Below are 9,020 nucleotides of genomic sequence, written 5' to 3' on the forward strand. Positions count from 1 at the left end.
TATTTTCAAGAAATAGGAAAGCCTTACTAATAAGTAAGGTATCAAAAAATTCAAGAAAACTCTTTAGCTTTCGCTCCACGGAATTCTTCAGTAAAAGACAAAAGATTTATGCAGTTTGAATACAAACAAGAGCGTTATTATGTTCTTGCTTCCAACCAGCACTACACACCGCTGAGCACATAAACCTTACTGAGGGTTCCTTCTAATTTATTATAACAACAAAATCCCACATAATAACGTGTAAACAATAAAGCAAACATCTACGAGTTGGGAGTTTGTGTTCCAAATAAAACATGTTAAAAACTACAATAATGGCTTCATGGCATTGTGCAAAGCATTATGGGATTACACTTTCATTTGCGGTCTTTCCAGCCGACTCTGTTCTTTCTGTAAATTTAAATCTTAACAAAAAGTGCTTCATCCAAACGTTTTTTTAATCTTATTTTATAATTAATAACACCTTTGAAGTAAATCTCCCCACTTTTAATCAGCTAAACCTTTTGCATTTAATGAAATTCTGTTTCAACAAAGCCTTTCATAATGATTAACTTTCAAAAGAGATTAAAGTCAATACGCAAAAATGAAGTTACTAATAGAATCACACCAATTTCCATAGAGAGCAAATAGATCTCCAGATGATGCCATCTCTGTAGCTCTTCACACAGTCCTGACTCCTGACACATCTGGAGGTGGAGGGCACGTATGTGAAGATGCTCTTTGTGGACTAAAGAAAACAAAACATGAAGTAAAAAACAAAACAAAACAAAAACCTGCAACACGGATATCAGAAGGTAGCCATGCATGTGAAAGTGTTGTTTTTTTTATTAACGAATATAGAACAAGAGCAATCAGATTTCTGGTGTCCGCCAATCCGGATCCAAATCACCTAGTCTATATAAAGAGAAATCTTGATTCAGAATCCAGATCACCTCCAAAATTCAGTGGAGTCTTCCATGCACTAATATCTATCTGTGGTGAAAATTTGGTGAGAGTCCGTGAAGTAGTTTTGACATAACCCTACAAAGCCTATTTAAAGTGAAATTTTGATACAGAATCCAGATCACCTCCAAAATTTAATGTCTTTCTTGGTCTAATATTTATCTGTGGGGAAAATATCATCAAAATCTGTGCAGTAGTTTTAAGATAGTCTTGCTAATAGACAGACAAATTATAGATGCTGAATATTTTATTGCATCCTTGGTGAACATAATAAACCTAGAGCATTGAAACTATGCTTCAAATTTATTAATTCTTTTTAACAGATAAAAAAGCTTTAATAATGAGTAAGGCACCAAAAACAACCAAACTAAACTTTCTCTCCACGGGAATCTTTACTAAAAGACAAAAGAGTTACATGGCTTGAAAAAACAAAAGCATACTGTTTTTTCGCTTCCAACCGGCGCTACACACCGCTGAGCACACAAACTTCACTGATGGTTCCTCCTAATTTATTTATAATAACAACAAAATCCGACATAATAATGTGTAAACAATAAAGCAAACATCTACGAGTTGCGAGTTTGTATGACATAAATAAAACATGTTCAACCGACAATAATGGCTTCTTCATTTTGCGCAAAGCATTATGGGATTAGGCTGTCATTTCTGGTCTTGACAGCTGACTCCGTCAAGATTGTTGTGTTTCATCCAAATGTGTTTTTAGCTGCATTTTATAAATAATAACACCTTTGAAGTAAATCTTCCCACTTTTTTTTTTTTTATCAGTTAAACCTTTAGCCTTTAATTGTCAGGACTGGACGAGGGCAGGACACAAATGCAGGCTCGACAAAAGGAAATATACTTAAAGGGTGGTTTATTCAGGCTAGGGATCGTTAACAGCAAGGCAGTCCACGGAGCAAAAGTACTTGACAAGGATTAAGCTAAAGACGTGGTCCAAAGAACAAGCAAGGTCAAAACACGAGCAAACAGGTATGTCAGAGCAGAGGCAAAAAACAGGATCCAGAACACAAAACAGAGTCCAAAAACAAGGCTAGGCAAAACAAGAACGACACAAGAGGCTGGTAAGTGAGTGAATCAACGAACGAGCGGGGAAGAAGTGAACAGATGCAGGTTAAATAGGGACAGGTGTTAATCAGGAAATGAGGTGCACGTGGAGGAGGAAAGGCCTGGAAAGGGGGGCGTGGTCAGGTGACAGCTAAGAGGCCAATGATGCAGAAGGGCGGTGACAAATGGGCAAGAGAATGACAGATGAAGGGGCGTGGCTGACTGAGAGGACAAAGTGCAGGTGTGGAACTGAGAGTGCAGTGATCCGGAAAAGACTGTGGAAACAATGAGAGACTGACAAGCAGGAGCAAGAGAAAGGTGATCAGATACAAACATGACAATAAGAGATAGTACAAAGAAAACCACCCTAACGAACAAAACTGAAAAGCATACAGGAACATGATAAGTGAATCATGGGAAATAATACAATAAACCTACTTAGAACAGACAGAAGAACTACAAGAAAACAAAACTGAAAACCAAAACCAGAAATACCCAAATACTTAACAGAAGAGAGAACAGTAACATAAGCAAACAAACACTAAATGCTGAAACATAAAAACAGACTGTGAACAAACTAGAATGGAACTGAAACATAGCTGTAAAGTAACAAAGAAAGAAAGTGACAAAGCAATATGAGAACATTGAATAAACGTGAAGAAAGAGGCAATAACAAAACAAGACTAAAACATAACTGAGGTGAAAAGTAACAAAGGAAGAAAGTGACAAAGCAAAAATCAGAACATGGAAAAAACCCCACATGAAGAAAAAGGTAATTAAAAAAACGAGGCTGATGCCAAAGGAACAGAACTAAAGGAAGAAGGGCCATACGGGCTGAAGCCTGGAAACGGCCGGGATATGACATTAATGAAATTCTGTTTAAACAAAATCTGCATTTAGCTTTCATAATGATTAACTTCACTTTGAATTCAATAGTCAAATTTGCCATTTTTGTTGTGTGTTGGGGGGTTTGGCTGGACATTTTGGTGTTCTTTTCTTTTCTTTGCTCTCCAGGTGGTATGCAAACTGATTTATTGTCTGTGGAGAAGATGCTGGCAGAAGAGTCCTTCACCCTCATCAACGTGATATGCAGCACCTGTGGATGATGCTCACGTGCAACCTTAAAGACTTTCAGCTGAAGCAGATAATGAGATGGCGTTCTGCATTTAAGCCATGTGTGATTCAAGCAGAATTGCCAGGAACTCGACCTTGTGATGTTCGTTTGTGAGACGCTGAGGACCGCGCCTGGGTTTGACACATCGTGCCTGTGAAGGAGGACGGGTGAGGGACACATGCTGTCAGCACACATCAGAGGTGATTTGATTGTCTGAATAATTGTTAACAGTAATTTGGTATTTTGCTACGCAGTATATGTGAATATTGATGAGAGTTGTGCAGCTTGCTTCTCACGGCCGTGGCGTGCGGACAGATGATCCTCCACCTGTTGTGAGAAGCTGCTCATTTACATAAAGCTTAAATTCAGACCTGAATGTGTTGCTGATAGTGTGTGCCTTTGAAGGATATTAGTTGTAGCTGCTGACTTACCTCACCTTTTCTATCCTTCACAGAGTCGGTTTGTCGTGTCCACCTGGGGGGTGTTTGGCGGTGAACGTGGGTCCAGAGGCGCCGGGCATCGATCCCTTTGGGCGCTGGAGAGCGCGCCATCCTTCACTCCGCCAGACAGACGCGTTTTATGTTTGTACACCGAGTATTGCACAAAAGTTATTGGAACCGCTTTCTGGTTATTTTAGCGCTGGGTTCAGGTCCGCTCCTCAACCCGCGTCGACACATAACAGTTTTACTGTTTAAAAAAAAGAGAAAAAATAATTATAATAAGAAAAATTATTTATTTGGGATAATTTCTCTAAAAATAAATCTAAGGCAGTGCAAATATTCAAAGTAATACACCCATTCTAAGAAATAATATTCAAATAAAGGAAAGAAAAAGGAAACAAACAAAAAAATACACAAAAATCGAAGTTTGAAATTGTGTTTCGGTAGACACAGTCTATATATTGCCTCTTCTGTCTAAAACTTGTGTCCATATCGCAAGGACTGCCAGCAGATGAGTTATGCATGGTCTGCCTACAAGTTAGGAGCTCTTTGAGAGGGCTTTGACATGCACCAAGGATACGGGCCAAGTGGACAGGTTGGAGTGTGTGAACAGGTGTCTTTTATACAGGTAACAAGTTCAAACAGGTGCAATTAATACAGGTAAAGAGTGCAGAATAAGAGGGCTTCTTAAAGAAAAATTAACAGGTCTGTGTGAGCCAGAATTCTTGCTGATTGGTAGGTGTTCAAATACTTATTTGCAGCAGTAACATACAAATAAATTATTTAAAAAAATCATACATTGTGATTTCCGGATATTTTTTTTAGATTGTGTCTCTCACAGTGGACACGCACCTAAGATGCAAATTTCAGACCCCTCCATGATTTCTAAGTGGGAGAACTTGCAAAATCGCAGGGTGTTCAAATACTTATTTTCCTCACTGTATATATCATGATAATGGCCACTGAAGAGAACGTTTTGGATGATGGATAGACTGTTCATGACAACAATGAATTGATGGAGGCCATTAAGCAATGCTTGAAGGACTGCAGTTACCCTGCTCATTTTACCAAAAGGATGAGCATAATAGATCCTTTTAATTCATTAATATTATGACACAATCAGATTGCTAATTTAATAGATTAAAAAATGACAAGCATAATAGATCCTTTTAATTTATTAATATTTTGACATGATCAGATTGCCACATTAATATATATATAAAAAGTGACGACGGTGTAGTTTACAATCTGCCCAAGGAAATGGAAAGTAAATTATTACTCTGTACACATTACATTTACAAGAATTAAGAATTCACATCTGGAGGGGAACCAATTGTGTAGATATTTAGGGGAGGTGATGGTGGGCTTGAGACCAGACGAGAGGATCCTCGGTTCAAATCCCAACCTGACCGGAAAATCACTAAGGTTCCTTGGGCAAGGTCCTTAGTCTCCTGTATAGTGAGTACCTTGTATGGCAGCACCTTCACACTGGGGTGAAGGTGAGGTATTATTTGTTATGCGCTTTGAGCCTCTGATGCAGGTGGAAACACGCTATATAAATCCGAAATGACGCATGCGCAGTGAAGGCAGATGGCCCGATCAAAAGGGGGACTGCTCAGGCCACAGATGGTGTTGACTCATCGTTCCCCTCAGAAATGACCCAGTGGATAGCTCATTGGCCAGTATTTTGGAAGCAAATTGGCCGTCATATAACCACTCGCATGTATCACTGCTGAACGGTCTTTTCTTTAACCAGGTGCACATCACTTTATTCTTTGTGATTTTGCCAAAAAACGCCTTCATGTGCAGCTATAAACTGCACAAATTGCCAGTTCAAAGGCTATGGACGATCATTTTACCTGTGAGTATGATTGAAATGGAAAGTAATGAACAATAATTTGAAGAGTTCTGTCCCTTATTCCAGCATACAGGCATAGATAATAATAATAATAATAATAATAATAATAATAATAATAATAATATGAGCAAAGTGTCGCACAGTGTCGCGAAGCTCCATCATGGTACAGGGAGTCCTAAACAGGAAATGCCAAATTTTGAATTCACAGTAAAAGAGGAAATGTTCAAATGTCAAACACTTCCTGGATTGACAGATGAGAACCCATGGAATCTCGCAGGAACTCAGTGGTAAGCTCACACTCAAACAGGAAGTACCAAATTTTCAGTCACAGTGAAACAGGAAATGTCAAATGTTGAACACTTCCTGGCATGGGTGGAGCTCAAGCGGGTTTCACTGGACTCCTCTGAAATCTGACTGGACACAGATGATTGACATGTCATGGCACCGTGTACCGTGCACCTGTGTACCACAAAAAGTTCTAATCCACCTAAGTCGAAGAAGAAAAATGTTTGCCTCAGATTTTAACTGAACATGTTGTTTGAACTATGGACTTCTAATGACACCAAACTTATACTGATGAGTAAACGACCATATTTTATGCCAGAAATGAGGTCCAGGTTGTTAAAAGCAGCATTTCTCCTTTAATTCGGGTTGCTTTATATACACACGTTTAAGCTAACAGACTGCAGCTGGTTCATGCTCTGTTGGCTTATTAGTGCAGCAGATAACTGAAACAATAACATATGTATGTGTAACGGAGGCCAGCAGGTGTCACTGTGCAGATGTAGTTAGTAAAACCTCACTCCCAACAGCTCAAAAGGATTCTCTGGTCACAAGGCCAGAGCCCTGGGTTTTAGCCTTCTAGTTAGAGAGTCCGACTCCCATGCTGGAGCTCGTGAGTTTGCGTCCCAAGGGGAGCGAATGGGCAGAGTCATAACAACACAACGCAGAGTGCAGTCGCTACATATGTATGTTATGCCAGAAGCTGAAAGGTTTTTGTCATGCTCATGCTGCCAAGAACCATTTTACTGAAAAATGTCTGTCCGTGACATATACATATTAATAGTAATAATGATGATCATGATGATGATGATAAGTGGGGTGACTTGTGTGTAGCCACGTGTTAAATTTTGTGTTAGACAATCTATTTTAAGACATTCATTTGGTCAACTTGTTCATAGTTTTGGACCTTTAGGTGTTTGTTGCTACGAGCTTTGCTAATATTAGGCTGAAGATGATAGAATATGTGTAATAAATATTGTCATTGCAAGAGGAAACCTGCTCTCCTGTAGCTAGTTAAGTGATGTTTTATTCTTTCACTGCAACTATTAAAAATTCCACTATTGCTATATGATGTGTTTGTCTTTTAACCAAGTATTTCCACTGAGTTTGGGGAGTCCACCTCTTATAGGTCTGCTGGACAAACTTTAGCCCATTAACTATTATATTTATAAGACATCAGCATTACAAAAACAAATATTGAGCAATTGTTTTGGTTAAAATAATTGGCATTTGGCTTATGTCTAAAACAGGTTAGCGCCGGCTACCCCAGCTACTGAGAATAGAAATGGAGAATAACTCAAACTACTAAAAGAAACAAAGGAAATAAATCAAATATCTAATCATGGCATAGATTAGGAGGATGAAGGTCACTTTAACTGGAAAACAAAAAGAAGGAAATGAGTGAATCATCTCGGTTATTACTCTAAACTGTTGATGTTCTAATAAGCCGTCTATGTTTGGTCCACATAACTTGATGATGTGGACTGATTACAGACTGGAAAATCTCAGGGCACAAAAACAGTCAGGAAGTGAACAATCTTCTGAAGATAAATCAGGTTCTTTCTTTGTTTGGCCACTTTGCTGCATATTTGTGTGCACGTGCTGTTTTAGCTCCGCCCACACGCTCCACCCCCGCGCCCCACTGCGCGTGACGTATAAGTAAATTTTTTTAAAAGGTTTTTAAAAAAATAATGAATAAAAATGCCCAAAGCTGTAAAAGTCTGTGATTTTGGATTACAGTCATTAAATTGATTTTTAGAAGCTCATTTTTGTGTAATTTCGCTGCTAACATTGAATGAAGAAGCTGTCATCTGGAGGAGACGTGTCCTGGACCTGGATTTGATTTATTTATTCATTTAATTTGAACCGTAATTCTCCATAACACACGAAAATCAATCATTGCTGATGATGAGACTGTGGTGTCTGGAAAAGACCACTAGGGGGCAGCGCTCCCTAGTCAGTGAAAGGACTGGTGTGTCTGCAGCAGGTGCAGACGGTGTGAGAGCCGTGGATGGACCTGGACACAACACAGACAATCTGATTTGTAAATTTATAAATTGAAAAAAAAAAAAAAAAAATCACGTTTGTGGTTTATAGTACAACCCCAAATCAGAAAAGGTTTGGACGTGTGGAAAAACGAACAAAACAACACTGTGATTCTTACATGTACTTTGACTTCTTTTATTGTGGGCAGCATATGAACCAAAGATATTTCATTTTGTGTGGTTGGTTTCATTTGTTAATATATAGTGCGCTCCAAAAGTATGGGAACACTTGGTATTTCACACATTTTAATTTGTTTTTGCCACTTCAAATAGAAAAATAAAAATTTCGAAAATTATCTTCCTTAAACTCAAATTGAAAGCAAATCTCTACAACTTGATATGAATTAATTTAAATATAAAGGCCAAGATGATGGGTTACATAAGTAATGGAACACTTTGGTATAATATCTGTAAATATACAGTTTTACTGTGAGTTTTCTTCAGACAATTCAGGGGATGGATACATGAACATTTACAAGTCACTGAATTTGTCTTGGACTTTATTTACATCAATTATGAAGAAATACAAACAGTATGGCACTTGATGGTAAATCTGTATAGAGTAGATGGTTCTCAAAGAGCATTAATAGCACCGTTTGACGGTTCATGAGGAAAGTTTACCAACCATGCGTCATTTGTTACTGAGAAATCTACTTAACAAGGCTTAATATTTTCACTCTATGAACTGATCAAGCTAAATATGAGCAGGGTTTTACTGTGATGTTTGACTTCATAATAAGTTTGTTCTTTCTCTCTGTCTTCTTAGACGTCACAATCAAAGCCAACGATTTGCTTCAAGGAGAACCAGGTGGTAAGTTGTTTATTGATTGTACCCATAATGCCTCTGAAATTGAACACTGTAATTAGTTCTGATTTGTGGTGGATCACACTCCTGACAGTTTCTCTATTTATTTGATTATTAAGCATCCATTGAGGATGTGCACACATCCACTTTTAATTAACAAGCATTAAAACGTCAAGATATATCTTTTTTCTTAGGCTCTTGTCATACATATTTTACTCTCCTAAATGTTTTTCATTTTTTCTCTTGTATAGTACATGAAGATTCCAGCACCGACCCCGGACGACCCTGATGCCACAAGAATCATCAGGCTCAACTTGTCCAGTGATGGCAGCGAGAACGCACAGTCCAGCTTTGAGTGGATTCAGCAGTACGTCTCAGGATAAGCAGCACTCACAACTGCTTTCACGCTCATCTGCAAATGGAATTCAAAGACTGACACCACAAGGCTGTACCAGTCACTCACCCCTCTTTT

At 38.5% G+C, this 9,020-nt stretch overlaps 1 non-coding gene across 1 annotated transcript; it reads right to left on the bottom strand.

The window, feature by feature from the left end:
• Positions 1-19: 19 nt before the first annotated feature.
• On the bottom strand, positions 20-134 carry LOC117521263. The gene has a single exon (XR_004563917.1). It is a non-coding gene; the product is annotated as a U5 spliceosomal RNA (small nuclear RNA).
• Between the last annotated feature and the right edge of the window lie 8,886 nt (positions 135-9,020).

Source organism: Thalassophryne amazonica, chromosome 1, assembly GCF_902500255.1.
Source record: "Thalassophryne amazonica chromosome 1, fThaAma1.1, whole genome shotgun sequence".
Classification (NCBI taxonomy): Eukaryota; Metazoa; Chordata; class Actinopteri; order Batrachoidiformes; family Batrachoididae; genus Thalassophryne; species Thalassophryne amazonica.